The sequence below is a fragment of the Mixophyes fleayi genome, chromosome 1 (assembly GCF_038048845.1).
Source record: "Mixophyes fleayi isolate aMixFle1 chromosome 1, aMixFle1.hap1, whole genome shotgun sequence".
NCBI lineage: Eukaryota > Metazoa > Chordata > Amphibia > Anura > Limnodynastidae > Mixophyes > Mixophyes fleayi.
The window spans coordinates 185214239-185230051 of NC_134402.1; the positions used below are offsets into that span (position 1 = coordinate 185214239).

Here is a 15813-nt window from a genome sequence, read left to right on the forward strand (position 1 = left end):
CTTGATTGGAACATGGCAGCTGTTGCCTCTGTCTAATTGGTTCAACCCCCTAGGCGCACAGTATGTGAATAAAGATTTTAGGCACATGGAAGGTAGCAAAATCAGACCACATAGATAAGTTATGCTATACAGCTACTTAATTGGAATTAGTGCAGATATATAAATATAAACTTTACTTATCAAATATAGTGATAAAAAGAATGTATGTGTGCAACGAAAAAAATCTTCATTAAATGGGAAGATAGCAATAAAGTCCGGATATAATTCTTTTAGTGTTTGTATAACTAATTATGTCCTATATCACATATTTATGTGCAAATCGTGATACAGTTTGGTGTAAGTACAGTTTCAACGTTATGAAAGTAATATTCAGTTCTGAAGCTTAAATCATACTGGCCAACTTTTAACTCTTCCCCTTCGGTAGATCCCAGAGAGGAAGTGAAGAGTTAGGAAGAAAGGGGGCAGGGTGCGGATAATAGCAGAATTTTGATGCAGCGCCCTAATATGCAATTCACAGCAAATCGCCTCATGGAGTCTCCCATCCTGCCCACTTCACTAGGAAGTGGGCAGGATGCGGGAGAATGGCCTGCGTTGTCGGGTGTCCAGGAGACCTACCTGGAATTTGGGAGTCTTCTGGACATTCAGGGAAAGTGGGCAAGTATGGCTTAAATAGTGTTTCTTTACCTTTTGGTACACTCACATGTATCTTGCAGGGACAACAGCCTCCATTGACGTCCTTCTTTTGTGATTCTGGATCTTCCGTGGAAAAACTTATATCTTCCTTCCCTGAAAGGAATGTTCTGGGCCGGGGTGCAGAGATCTGTTGTTGAACAGATATTGTCTGAGCACAAATTGGTAGAAGTTTGGAGCGTTATGCAATAGCGCTCCAGATTGTATAAAAGCAGTATCTGTATTGCTGGGTTGAGATCCAGTAAGTCAACCTTTCAAGATCTCATAAAATGTAAAGTTCAATGCATTTCATGCCTTTAGATTAGGGACTTCTTTAAGGATAAGTTTAAGCACATATGTGTAAGATTTGTTGCATATATTTTAAATAGTATGTTAAATTATCTAAATCTTATTTCTTGCAGAGAGGTATTTTGATATGTAGTAATTATGGAATGATTTCTGTTACGTGATTAGATACCTATGTGGAAAAAGTAGGGTGGACTTAGTAAGGAAGGAGGTTAAAAATTATTTTAAAGATTTTTTTTTTTGATTTTTTTTTTATACTCCATGGAGTAACATTTATTAGTACATAGATTGTTGTGGATTACACAAGACAGAATTAGAATATTGAACATAACATTGTTTATATTGGTAAAGAAAATGTCTGTCTCTCCATGGATCATAGCACATTCCACTACTTCACAATATGCTTTACATGCCCAAGCATAATACCGGGAATTGTGCCTTAAAAATACAAAATGGATACCCTAACACAGGGTTTAGCAATCTATTGTATGTGTAGCTCAAGAATATAGTTAACAGTAAGTTCAGCATGTAAAATCTAACACTCAAAATAAACTGGATTATTGTGTTCTGGATTAGTAAAAAATAATATATAGAAAAATAAATCTGAGCCAAATTGTAGACATAAGGAACTGCCTGGTGTACAGTTATATACATTAGGGGGTAATTGGCAAACACATTAGCCACGCAATAAGAAAACCCAGCCTTAAATTATCCTTCTTTTGGGATTTGATCCGCTGCATAACTCTGGTTAGCGATAATGAACAAGATATATAGACAATCTTTCATAGTCCAGCATAAGGCATAGAGCTGTAGAAAGCAGTGGAACGATCAGTCTTTTCAGTCACTGAAAGAAGATTCACTGTCATAGCTGTCTTCTGCTGCAAGTTCCCCATCTGGGACTGGTGCATTGGGTGTCTCTAAAAGATCAGGATTAAGCCCTTCAGATATCATTTTATTTTGGATTGCTATCACATGAACTCCCACTTGGACCATCTTTAGATATCTAGCATATCTTGGATCTTTAGAGACAGTGGGGACATTGTTTGAACTTCTTCCTTCTGCAGTGTGTTAAGATCGTTTATGGAATACTGTTGCATAACTTCTGACGGAGGTGAAATGGTGAGAGATTCTGTATCAGTCTGTGACTGCAAAATGCCATTGGTAATATTGTTCTTTAACAACTGTTGGGTTTCAACTTTAAGATCTTCTAAACCTGGAATAGAGGACAGCTTTGCATCTAAAATATTGAGAGTTGTTTCAATTTGTTGAATGCGAAGTGACAGGGCTGATAGTTTCTCTTCACAAATAGTTGAGAAGCGATTTAAAAACTGGACTGTGTGCACCACAAACTGATTCAGGAATGCCACAGTTCTCTTCTGTTGGATGGCTGGGACCTTAGTGAGGTCTATGTCAGATCCAACTATAGGCAATCCATCCTCATCCATCCCTGAACAAGCAGCACTTCCTACGATTCAGGTGTCAGTTCTTGTCATTGTAAAGAATTTCAATTATTAGGTTTTTATTATTAGAATTTAAGGAAACTACTTAGTTCTATGTCTAGATTTAGATAATTTTGTGAGAGGTTATTCATAGTGAACTGTAGACTGCGCAGACATTCTAATAGGTATTGAGTAACAAGTGATCTTTTCCTTGATAGCATAGGTTTCCTTGATGTTATTAAAGACAAGGGGCTAGATTTACTAAGCTGTGGGTTTGAAAAAGTGGGGAAGTTGCCTATAGCAACCAATCAGATTCTAGCTTTCATTTATTTAGTACCTTCTACAAAATGATAGCTAGAATCTGATTGGTTGCTATAGGCAACATCCCCACTTTTTCAAACCCGCAGCTTAGTAAATCTAGCCCAAAGTGTGTTGTCAGTTTTGTGCTCTGATGCTTGGTTGTTCTGCAAGATATACATTTTATGCAGTTATATAAGCCTTTTGTTTCTTCTCTTAGCCAAGTTTCTTTCTTCGTGTTAATTTGGATTTAAAAGGCACTTTTAACAAATTTATAGTTATTACATTATTTACTTTTGTCTAAATTATACAGTTTGTTTTATAAGTATGTTTGTTATGGTGGTAGTCATTTAAGCGTCTACCTAAATTCCGACCTACTTTTGTATGACTGCACAATAACGATGCCTATAAGCCCTACAATAATAAAATGACTACTTAGCATATAACAGATAAGACGTTTTTGCGAACCTTGAAATAGCAAATCCGAATAAGGGAAACACCTACAGAGCAAATTTACGTAATTTAGTGAGGACCTGCTGAAAATGCTGGGTTTAAAGCGCCAATACCCGTACTCTACGCCATGTATAATCCAATACAGGCGTGGGGCCCGAAGACACTCTGCCTAATGATATTCCACTTTCTGTCTATCCCTCCACATCTCTATATCTTCCACTGCTTTGCTCCTCATTACTGTATTGTGCTACATATTAACTTCCCCTTATCTATAATGTTCTGTCTCACTGTTCAGCTATTTACTGCTTGTGACTGGATCATTTATAAGTAACTTATGGTATAAATTTATTTAAATGAAATAGTGCAGGGCGCTTATTTATATAATTGCAAATTGTGTATATTTTGGTAAGGGAAATATCTTTATTTCTGAGACCAGGGGAAGAAATTTGTTTTGTTTTACCTTGGCTAGAGAAAATGCATTATTCTTAGGTATACATCTGATACAATAAGCCATTGTTTAGGAAGTCTTTTGTGTATCTTGGTGTAAGGAAATGCCTTGTTTGGGGTTTTGCAACTTTTCTTGGGGAATTTTCTTTGGAGGAAAGATGTATTCTGCAACTGTAGGAAGAAATGACCCATGTTAATATCATGTTAATTAGACCTTTTGATATGAGTGTCCAACACCCCTTAAGGGAAAGGGAGAGGTAATTAGACTTGCTGTCAGATGTCCTCTGTTCCAAAATAAGATGCAGGAAATCACAGCAAGTTTTAAGATATCAAAGATAAATGTAAATATTGTTAGTTTTGCATTGCATGTAAATCCATGTTTGGGTAAACAAATGGCATCCTGATCTATAGGAAGAGGTCAGGAGTGCCAGCCCAGGTACACCAGTAACGGGGTAAATTAGCAGTGTCAGTTATTCAGAAACCTGGTTCTGGATGCCGGTAAAGGAGTCCAGTGGTGGCAGCATTTGTAAGCCCCTCTTACTGCGGTGAGAGGGCGCATTTGGGATAACGAAAGGGAACGGTGGCAAAGTGAGCCCAGCTGGTTCCCAGCAAAAACAGACAGGGTGGCATAGGCGGCGGTCTATCCTGTCACACTGCTCATTGTAAATACTGTATAATACTCTTTTAATTTATTTTTTTGCAATGATCTGTCTCGCTGTTCATGTAGTCATTGCTTGTACTTTCTCTCCCACTGTCAGCTGCTCTCTGGGCCTTCTGATTAGGCCTAATCTACAACAAATATCTCTAGCTGCTCTTCCAAACCTTTACGCTACTGGAATATTTCCAAAGTCTAAGTTAATATTAAAATTATTATAGTACACTGACCTACTTTCAGTTACTGTTGCTGTTTATGTATTGTGTTTGTGACTCACTAGCTGCTTTACCAAAATGCACTACAAACTGTTATTTTTTGATCCACTTAATTGTTACCCTGCTGGAAGTTACTTTTAATTGATTACTTCAATTGGACATTTATTTATTTTCAGCTACAATTTCAATGTATTACTTAATTGTACACTATATTGCAGCTGCCTGCTGCTGTAGGTGGGCTTTTGTGTTTTATCCCAAAAGGGTATTATTACTAATCTTCTGCCCCTAAATAAATAGGTAGCACAATGATGCTACCTGAAAAAACCCCAAAGGCTTTCTGTGTTGCACATATAAATACAGGATATTTCTTCACAATAAAACTGTGCAGTCATGGCCAAAAGTTTTGAGAATCACACAAATATTATTTTTCACAAAATCTGCTGCCTCAGTTTTTATGATGGCAATTTACATATACTCCAGAATGTCATGAAGAGTGATCAGATGAATTGCAATTCATTTCAAAGTCCTCTTTGCATTGATAATGAACTTTATCCCAAAAACAACATTACCACTGCATTTCAGCCCTGCCTCAAAAGGACCAGATGACATCAGGTCAGTGATTCTCTCGTTAACACAGGTGAGAGTGTTGACGAGGACAAGGCTGGAATTCACTCTGTCACGCTGATTAAGTTAGAATAACAGACTGGAAGCTTTAAAAGGAGGGTGGTGCTTGAAATCATTGTTCTTCCTCTGTTAATCATGGTTATCTGCAAGGAAACATGTGCAGTCATCATTGCTTTGTACAAAAAAGGCTTCACAGGCAAGGATATTGTTGCTTGTAAGATTGCACCTAAATCAACCATTTCAAGAACTTCAAGCAAAGAGGTTCAATATTTGTGAAGAAGACTTCAGGGTGTCCAATAACGTCCAGCAAGTGCCAGGACCGTCTCCTAAAGTTGATTCAGCAGCGGGATCGGGGCATCACTAGTGCAGAGCTTGCTCAGGAATGGCAACAGGCAGGTGTTAGTGCATCTGCACGCAAGGTGAGGCTAAGACTTTTGGAGGATGACCTGGTGTCAAGAAGGCCAGCAAAGAACCACTATTATCCAGGAAAAACATCAGGGACAGACTGATATTCTGCAAAAGGTACAGGGATTGGACTGCTTAGGACTGGGGTAAAGTCATTTTCTCTGATGAATCCCCTTTTAGATTGTTTGGAGCATCTGGAAAAACGCTTGTCCTGAAAAGAAAAGGTGAGCACTACCATCAATCCTGTGTCATGCCCACAGTAAAGCATCTTGAGACCATTAATGTGTGAGGTTGCTTCTCAGCCAAGGGAATGGGCTCACCCACAATTTTGCCTAAGAACACAGCCATGAATAAAGAATGGTACCAAAACATTCTCCAAGAGCAACTTCTCCAAACCATCCAAGAACAGTTTGGTGACGAACAATGCCTTTTCCTACATGATGGAGCACCTTGCCATATGGCAAAAGTGATAACTAAGTGGCTCGGGGATCAAAACATCGAAAGTTTGGGTTCATGGCCAGGAAACTCCCCAGACCTTAATCCCAATGAGAACTTGTGGTCAATCCTCAACAGGCGAGTGGACAAACAAAAACCCACAAATTCTGACAAACTCTAAGCATTGATTAGGCAAGAACGGGCAGCCATTAGTCAGTATGTAGCCCAGAAGTTTATTGTCAGCATGCCATGGCGAATTGCAGAGGTCTTCAACAAGAAGGGTCAACACTGGAAATATTGACTTTTGCATAAACTTAATGTAATTGTCAATAAAAGTATTTTTTTATTGACAATTGTCACTTTTGCAGATGCCATTAGTGATTACTCCTCTACTACAGGCCTGGCCAACCTGTGGCTCTCCAGGCTCTCCATAGTATATGCTGGGCCTTGTAGTTTCACATGACTAGGAGAATCACAGATTGACCAGGCCTAATCTACTGCATCTGAGTCTGGACAGTTAATCTATCTTTACCACTCATTACCTTCTACAATTTGGCCAATTTACACTATACACGGTTTATTCATGATCTTTCATTGATTCACTGGTCTCTCATCTACACCTCTATTTGGCATTTGTTTATTTCTTGTCTTGTTAAGCCTATTGGAAGACTTATATACTCTCATGTCACTCATCATATTCATGTAATTTGGACTAAGTGTCTAACCAAAAACTATGCCTATAAGTCTTATCAATCCATTAGAAACTCATGTAAAGGGAATATTCAGCTAGCAAAAAGTGCTTTTAACTAAGGCATCTGGGAATTCTAAATAAATCTGGATTACCATTAAAGCACTTCCTGTCCAAAGCCCACAGTAGTAAAATACTGCTATGTATGCACTGCAATTACAATTTCAATTGTCATTTCTACGATTTGTTCAACTACTTGACCTTCTTTCCACCTACAAATAAGTTAGGGTAGGAAGGAGGTCCGTTCCACCCTCTCTCCCCAAATTAATTATTCTGGAGTATCTTAGGGTTGAAGTGTTAAAACTGTTACTCTGTTCCAGATAATACTTGCATGGGGTTGAATGCCTTGGAATGAAGACTTCACAAAGTTTTAACCTTTCACTATGTCATGGCTCAGTTCCTGACATCTCCAAAAGTGCCGATATTACACCAACTCTGAAAAATGGAAACTCAAAAGATATTATGAACTATCATGCCATGGCAATTCTCTCTGTGCTTAGTAAATACCTGGAAAAACTTCCAACACAGTACGACACCCTTCCTGGTAATATACCCTCCCAATGCTTTTATAGTTGTATATATAACAGCTTGGATATACCTCTTTTTTTTAACAATTTTCATCAATGACCTACTGATCCTGGCACCAAGCTGCACATTTCTGCTCTACACTGCTTACGTAATTATTTGCTGACAAAGTCATAGTGTTAAAAATGCTGTTAATATAACCACACTGTTGTCATAGACTTTGGAAATATCCTGGTTAACTGGGAAAAAAATTGTTTAAAACACTAATAACACATACTATAATGTCTTATTAGTGTTACCCAAAAAATAGTTTTTGTTAGGGCTTAGTGTCTCAGCTCTGTAGAATACTAGATCCTTTAAACATGTAGATGTTGCTTTTGATGAATTATTCAATTTTCACCTGCACATTGCAACCATCTAAGGCATCTGGGATTTCTAAATAAATCTGGATTACCATTAAAGCACTTCTTTGTGTCCAAGGCCCACAGTAGTAAAATGCAACCTTTAACTCCCTCCTTTCTCCCCCCCTCCTCCTGTCCCACTTTCCCTCTCCGCCGCTGACTTCGCCACTTTTTTCTCTTCCAAAATTGAGGCCATCAGACTTAACATCTCTTCTTCCACCCCCTCTCCCCCTGCCCTTATTGCTCCACCCCCATCCAACACACAACTCTGGTGCTCCTTCCACCCCACATCTGGCGATGAAGTTCGCTCCCTTATTCTTTCCTCTCCACCCTCCACCTGTCCACTTGATCCCATCCCCTCTAACCTCCTTCGCTCTCTCTCTCCCACTGCCTGCTCCTACCTTGCACACCTATTCAACCTATCACTCGTCTCAGGTGTTGTACCCTCCTCATTCAAACATGCTCTCATCTCTCCTATCCTGCAAAAACCCAATCTTGATCCCACCTCCCTCACCAACTATCGCCCCATCTCACTTCTCCCCTACGCCTCCAAATTACTTGAGCGGATAGTCTGCTGTCGTCTCACCAATTACCTCTCAGACAATTCCCTCCTCGACCCTCTCCAATCTGGCTACCGCCCCCTCCACTCTACCGAAACTGCCCTGGCCAAAGCTACCAACGACCTCCTCTCAGCCAAATCCAGGGGACACTTTTCCATACTCATACTCCTCGACCTCTCTGCGGCCTTTGACATTGTGGACCACCCCCTCCTTCTGCAAACTCTTCTCTCTCTTGGCCTCTCTGGTTCTGTCTATGCCTGGTTCTGCTCTTACCTCGCCAACCGCACCTTCTCTGTCTCCACATCTAGCTTTGCCTCCACCCCCTCCCCTCTCCCGGTTGGAGTCCCCCAGGGCTCTGTTCTTGGCCCCCTACTATTCTCCCTCTACACTTCCTCGGGACTCTCATCTCCTCCTACGGTCTTCAGTATCACCTCTATGCTGACGACATTCAGCTCTACGTATCTTCTCCTGATTTCTCTCCCACTCTCCTCTCCCGTGTATCTGACTGCCTCTCTGCCATCTCCTCCTGGATGTCCTTGCACTTTCTCAAAATTAATATCTCAAAAACTGAACTAATTGTCTTCCCTCCCCCCAGGCTCCCCTCTAACCACAACCTCTCTATCGTGGTTAATAATACAACCATCTCCTCTGTCACCCAGCTCCGTTGCCTGGGTGTCACCCTTGACTCCTCTCTCTCCTTCGTCCCCCACATCCAATCTCTAGCCCAAACCTGCCGCTTCCAGCTGCGTAACATCGCCCGCATCCGACCCTTCCTCTCACAAGATGCCACCAAAACCATCATCCACGCTCTCATCATCTCCCGCCTCGACTACTGCAACCTTCTCCTTACTGGCCTCCCCCTCTCCCACCTCGCCCCCCTTCATTCTGTTCTCAATGCGGCTGCCCGACTCATCTATCTCTCACGCCGCTCCTCCTCCGCCTCCCCTCTCTGCCTTGCCTTACACTGGCTCCCCTTTCCCTACAGGATCCTTTTCAAACTCCTCACCACCACTTACAAAGCTCTCTCCCAGTCTACGGCCCCCTATATCTCTAACCTTCTCACCATTCACACCCCTGCCTGCTCCCTGCGCTCGACCAATGACCGTCGCCTCTCCTTCACTCTGATCACCTCTTCCCACGCCAGAATCCAAGACTTCTCCCGTGCTGCTCCCCTCCACTGGAACGACCTCCCCCACTCCATCCGTCTCTCACCCAGTCTGTGCTCCTTCAAACGGGCACTTAAAACTCACCTGTTCCTCAAAGCCTACCAACCATCCACTTAACCCTTACCTTGTTGCTCCTTTGCTAACCTCCTTCTCTTGTTCTCCCCTCTCTCCACCAGCCCCGCCTTTCTCTCCCTTACTTTAATGGCTCCCTCTTGTGCCTGTTTCTCCACCCTCCCTTAGGATGTGAGCTCGTATGAGCAGGGCCCCTCTTCCGTTCTGTCTCCATACCTGTTCTTCTGCTCCATCTTCGCTCATATGTCTGCCCGGAGTTCTGAAGTATTGGTACTTTGTGTTTTTTGCTCTGTACTATGTCACCCTGTATGGTCTCCTGTTTGTATTATGTACGGCGCTGCGGAAACCTTGTGGCGCCTAACAAATAAATGATAATAATAATAATAATCTGTAAAACTAGGTAAACACTGGAGGTATTTCAGACGATTAGTGGGATAATCACCCGATAAACGACCACTCAGCCACATATCACGTTAGTGCGTCTAATCACACAATGAACAACAATCGTTCCAAAGTGCTGATTGTCGTTTCATTTGGTTGGTCGTACTTCCGATTATGTAGTGTGTATGCACTCACCATCACGATATCCATAGCGTTTACAGAGTCATGGTCTTTTCAGCCGATGCCGGCAATGAACATGTCCCGGTGACTTAAATGTAGAGGGTGCTGTAGATGGAATAGGTTGTTTGTTCGTTCTCAGACTGCAAATTTTCACAGAAGCGAACTAAATTTGTAAGGACATCTGGATAGCTATAATGGCGTTTTAAATCAGTGTGACAGGAATGAATGAATGAGTGACTATTGTGCTGTCATTCCCTAAATGACTAGAGGACCAGATGCACAGTACGGATCTGAAGGTAAATTGTGTGTAGTGTGTATGCATGAATCGCCTAATTGGTCAGACCTTCAGTCGTAAGTACAATCGTTGTAGGTGACAGATTGGTTGGAAAATTCTCCATTGTGTACCTATCCCAGTGGTTCCCAAACTTTTTCAGTTTGCGGCACCCTTAGAGTCTCCATAATTTTTTCAAGGCACCCCTTCAAAATAATTACAGAGCAGTCCTATTTTATAAGTAGCTGGGTCAAAATAGCGTAATAAGTATTAAGGTCAGGACAGAAATACTTAGTAAGTTGTTTGCAAAAATAATACACATAAATCCAAGGGAAAAGAGTATTTTTATATTTTTTTTTCAATTATATTTCTGTCAAAAAATAATTTACAGCTAATACTAAGAGGATTAAGATCAAACATAAAAAAACAACAACATGTACAAAAATCATCACACTGTGCCCCTTCATCCTCACACTCGGTGCTCTCCTTCGTCCACACACTCTGTGCCCCCTTCATCCACCCACACTCTGTGCCCTCCTTCATCCACTATGCCCCCTTCACCCACACACTCTGTGCCCACCTTCATCCACTGTGCCCCCTTCATCCACACACTCTGTGCCCTCCTTCATCCACACTCTGCCCCTCTACATCCTCACTCTGCCCCTCTTCATCCTCACTCTGCCCCCCTCCTTCATTTTTTGCCACTCCATTGCTGTTTCCTATCACCATTTCCCCTCCCCTTTCTTTACTTACCATACTTGGCCTTCTTTCTTCTATTATTTCTGCCTTCTCTTCTGTTTTCTTACCAATCCGGTAGCGCCCAGGACCCAACATCCTCCTCTCTCCCGCCGCTTTTCAATGAATATGTTGGATGTGATGACGTCACGCCGGACATTCAGTGAGAAGCGAGGAGGATGCTGGGTGCCAGGTGCCGCTGGATTGATAAGTTTCTTTTTTTTTCTTTTTTTCCTGGCCAGGGCACTCCTATGACAGCGCCGCGGCACCCCTGGGAGCTCCGACGGACACCCTTTGGGAACCGCTGATCCTAGCCTAAGTCTGTTAATGATACGATAGCAAAATCTACCACAGTTTTTTCTTTCATCAGTACAATGTATAGCCTTGTAATCCAGTAACTTTAATGAGGGATTTGCATTTTTTAAGAGAATCTGTGCACATAGAGAATCACATGTTAATTTGCCTTTGATCTCAGCTATGCAGTGTTATCTTGATCAACACAAAGGTGAGGGCTCTTCTGTGAGCCTCTCTTTGTGTGTAAATTAGAAAACCTTATGAAAATTCCTAATCTATATGAGAAAACTGAGCAGAAACAACTATTTACTGGGTATTGCATTGTCCCTTAAGTTATAGCTACCTCAGCATTTTGCCTACAGTGTCAGACACCTCAATGTATTCTGGTGGGGCAACCTCCTTTTGTATCACAGCCATGTATCTTCCAGTGTGCTACCCCTTACATACAAAATCCCAAGTTCTCACTGATAATTTTGCATTTATAATGTACATTTAAAATAAATTGATATTATATTTGATTTGAATTTCTTTTATGGCAATGCCACGCACGTAGATCCTTCCCAAACGGATGTTATTTTAGCCTTTAGTTTTATGGTTAAGTATGACATAGGGGACATTATGTTGGCACCCTTGTGGAAAAATGTGAGCTTATCGTAAACAAAAGATATTTTAATCCATTTTAGGACTGGAAAAAGGCTTAAAGGTGCAGTACTGTACAAAAATGATAATCAGCTATTGTAATGTCTGAGCCAATTAATTGCAATTTACAGTGATCTTCCCTCACTATCGACCTTGTGTGTATATAAATGTATATTTCACTTTGCTTGCCCTCCCCTTTTAAAGGAACATAGGCTTCACTCTAGTGTTCTGCTTGTAAACTCACAAGCGCGCTGACACTCCATAGAACTATCTACTGACACCATAACTCCTCCTTCCATGCATCACAGGGAACACCCTTACCAATCACAAGCATATCATCCTTCACAGTGGGAATTTTAACAAATTTAACTGTTTAAATGCTGGGGCTGGTTTAAACCTCAATGACGCAACTAATTTTTAAACTAAACCCTCTTTTCAGGTGTATTTTTCACACACCAATGTACTATGGAAAATATCCTATAATGTGTTCAGCAACTCTGCTTGGTATGGGGGATGCCAGATGTGTCTTACTATGTGCACACCATAGGTACATACACATTTTGCTTTTAAAAGGCTATCTTTTCTCTGTACTAATATTTAAAAGTGTCAAAACACCAGAAACAGCCCTAAAAGGCCTATATTGAAAAATAAACACCCCGCTTTGCTTGTTTACAGGGATGTCAATTATGTCTGATATACTCACTAATTGGACTTAGGGTGCAGGAGTATAGGCGCACATTTGCCTTTGAAGAGATATTTTCTAATTTTCTTGGGTTCAATTAAACTAGACACCATCAGACTTGATTACTGCCAGCCCTGTTGAATCTAAACATCACTTAAAAAGAACCTTTCCAGCAAAGTGAAGTTGGCTAAAAGGTCTCAACACGGAGAAGAGAAGAGAAGAGAAAGAAAATTATTGAAATGTATCAATCTGGAAAGGGTTACAAAGCCATTTCAAAGGCTCTGGGACTCCGGCGAACCACAGTTCGAGCTATTATCTCCAAATGGAAAACACAGTGGTGAATCTTCCCAGGAGATGCCGGCCTATCAAAATTCCTCCAATAGCACACTCACCCAGGAAGTCAGAAAACAACCAAGACGAAGATCAAAAGAACTGTAGGCCTAGCTCACCTCAGTTAATGTCAGTGTTCATCATTCCGCCATAATGAAAAAACTGGGCATAAAATAGGATTTATGGGAGAGTTGCAAGGTGAAAACCAACCACTGCTAACCAAAAGGAACAAAAAGGACCATCTCACATTTGCCAAAAAACACATTGATGAGCAATAATTTATTTTTCTCCAATAATAATTCTCGCTATATATATTCCTCCTCCATATGGTACAGAGGTATTTGGAAAGGCGGCATCCTTTATATCCCAATCGCCAGATACTCCCATTATCTGTATGGGGGACTTTAATAATGTTCCTGACCCTTTGCTTGACAGATGGAGAGAGACTCCTGGAATGAGACCCTTGGGTTCTTCACGTCCTACTGCATTTTCTAAACTCCTGCAGGAAATGGGGCTTGTGGATGTATGGCGAGTTCGCAATCCAGATATGCAACAATTTTCTTGTCATTCTTCCACATATAATACACTTTCCCGGATAGATTTTATCCTTTTATCCCCAATTTTGTCACCCCTAGTCTCCAAGATTGAATACCTGCCAAGAGGTATATCAGATCACTCCCCTGTTTTAGTACAGGTAGATACCATAGTAGACTGGGGAACTCGTTTTTGGAAGCTGCACCCAGCCTGGTTGCAACCAATGGCGGGTGGGGCTGATCTCATAGTATTATGGGAGGGTTATTTTGGCGATAATTCCTATGCTAATCCTGCCCTTTTATGGGATTCATTTAAAGCCTTTTTGAGGGGAACACTTATAAAGAAAGTGGCAGATACTAAAAAATTCAATCGTGGAGCTGGAACAAGCTTGTAGAAACTTAGAGTCCACATATTTGTCGTCACGGTCAGTGGAGGATAGAGTCCAGTGGCTAGATGCGCAACAAAAATGGTCAGATTTTTTGCTGGACAAATCAAAAAGGAGGCTGCTATTGTTAGGAACTCCCAAGCCAGTACAGTGAAACTCGGGGACTACTCTGAAGGCCCGGTGTTCGCTGGAGCCCCTAGTGGTGGGGACAGACTTGGCTGCGGGCCGACCGAGGGTCGAGTAACGTATACTGACTTAAAGGAGCACCCAGGAGTGGAGTGATTGGCGGGCTGTAGTGAAGAGGGAATCCAAGGTCAAAGGTCACTAGCACAGATACAAAATCCAGGGACAAGCGAAGGGTCAGACACACAGGCAAAGAAGCAAAATCCGGAATCCAGGCAAAAAGGTCAAGGTCAGAAGAGAAGGTTCACAGGTCCAGGAACAAGCAGAGGTCAAAACACAGGTAGTCAATCCAAGGTAGCAATAACCAAACAGAGAGAACAAGCAGGCAGCAGGACTGAGGGCAGAACGCTATAACCGGCGGTGAGGCTGCAGACCTCACTGCCCTAAATACCACAAGCCACCAATCAGAGCCTAGCTCTGAGCCTCACACAGCCCCCATACTAATTAAATTAATCAGCCCACAGGCTGTGTTAAATTGCACGCATGCGCCCGGCCACTAGTACCGCCGGGACGCAGCGCCAGATTAGAAGCGTCGGACCGTTGCCTTAGCAATCGCCGGCCAGGAACTGGAAATGACGTCCTGGTCGTCAAGGTGACGGCCGGGACGCCAGAGGACCCAGGAAGCGAGCCGCGGCGGCTCGTAACAGCTATTTGCTAGGCACGCACAATACTCTACGGCGGATATGGGTGGCAGTTACCTGGCCTGTTTATCTTGGGAAGAAAGGGATAGTAGAGTAATTGCAGCCATTCACGATCAAGATGGAGTGAAACAATATGCAGGGGTGGATATTGCCAATTCCTTTTTGCAATACTACATAGAACTGTATGTTTCTAAAGTATCCTTTAGGAAGTCTGAGCTTGATTCATATTTAGACTCTATTCGGCTCCCTAGTTTAACTAGTGACTCTGTTGCCTTCTTGGATGCCTCTCTCACACTTGAAGAATTTGAAATGGCAATTAAGTAATTTCCCAATGGGAAGTCCCCGGGTTCAGATGGTATTCCAGTGGAATTGTATAAAAAATTTGATACGTTTTTTGTCCCACAATTGCACGCCCACTATGCCAGAATACTGAAATCAGATGTAATGCCTGCGACAATGTCAGAGGCCTTAATTGTTGTATTGCCCAAACCAGGGAAAAATCCTTTGTATACAGATTCATATCGTCCAATTTCTCTATTGGGTTCTGATGTTGAAATCCTAGCTAAAATTTTGGCCACAAGACTTAATTCGGTTATTACTGAAATTATTCATCCCGACCAGACGGGATTTATGCCAGGTAGATCTACTACGATTAATTTGAGGCGGTTATTTACACATCTGCAGATTGCTCACCTGGATGAGCCGGGGGCTGCGGTGGTATCTCTGGATGCTGCCAAGGCCTTCGATTCGGTAGAGTGGGTTTACTTATGGGAGGTTTTGAAAATGTTTGGCTTCGGACCGACATTCATCCGATGGCTTCAACTGTTGTATAGTGCCCCTGTAGCGCGGATATGTGTGAATGGATATACATCAGACCCGTTTGATTTGGGTAGAGGCACCCGTCAAGGGTGTCCTTTATCTCCGGCTCTATTCGCCATAGCTATTGAACCATTAGCATGTTTGATTTGCTCTCATCCGAGTATACGGGGCCTCCCTGTTGGGGAGGTTACAGACACTATTGCTTTATATGCGGATGACATGCTGCTGTTTTTGTCTGAGGCGGATGGTTCTCTTGATAATTTACTGGAGACGGTTGATAATTTTGGACACTATTCAGGAGTTAAAATTAACTGGGATGGGG

At 42.0% G+C, this 15813-nt stretch overlaps 1 pseudogene; it reads right to left on the bottom strand.

The window, feature by feature from the left end:
* Positions 1-1241: 1241 nt before the first annotated feature.
* LOC142106817 (WASH complex subunit 3-like) lies at positions 1242-2420 on the bottom strand (annotated as a pseudogene).
* Positions 2421-15813: the final 13393 nt, after the last annotated feature.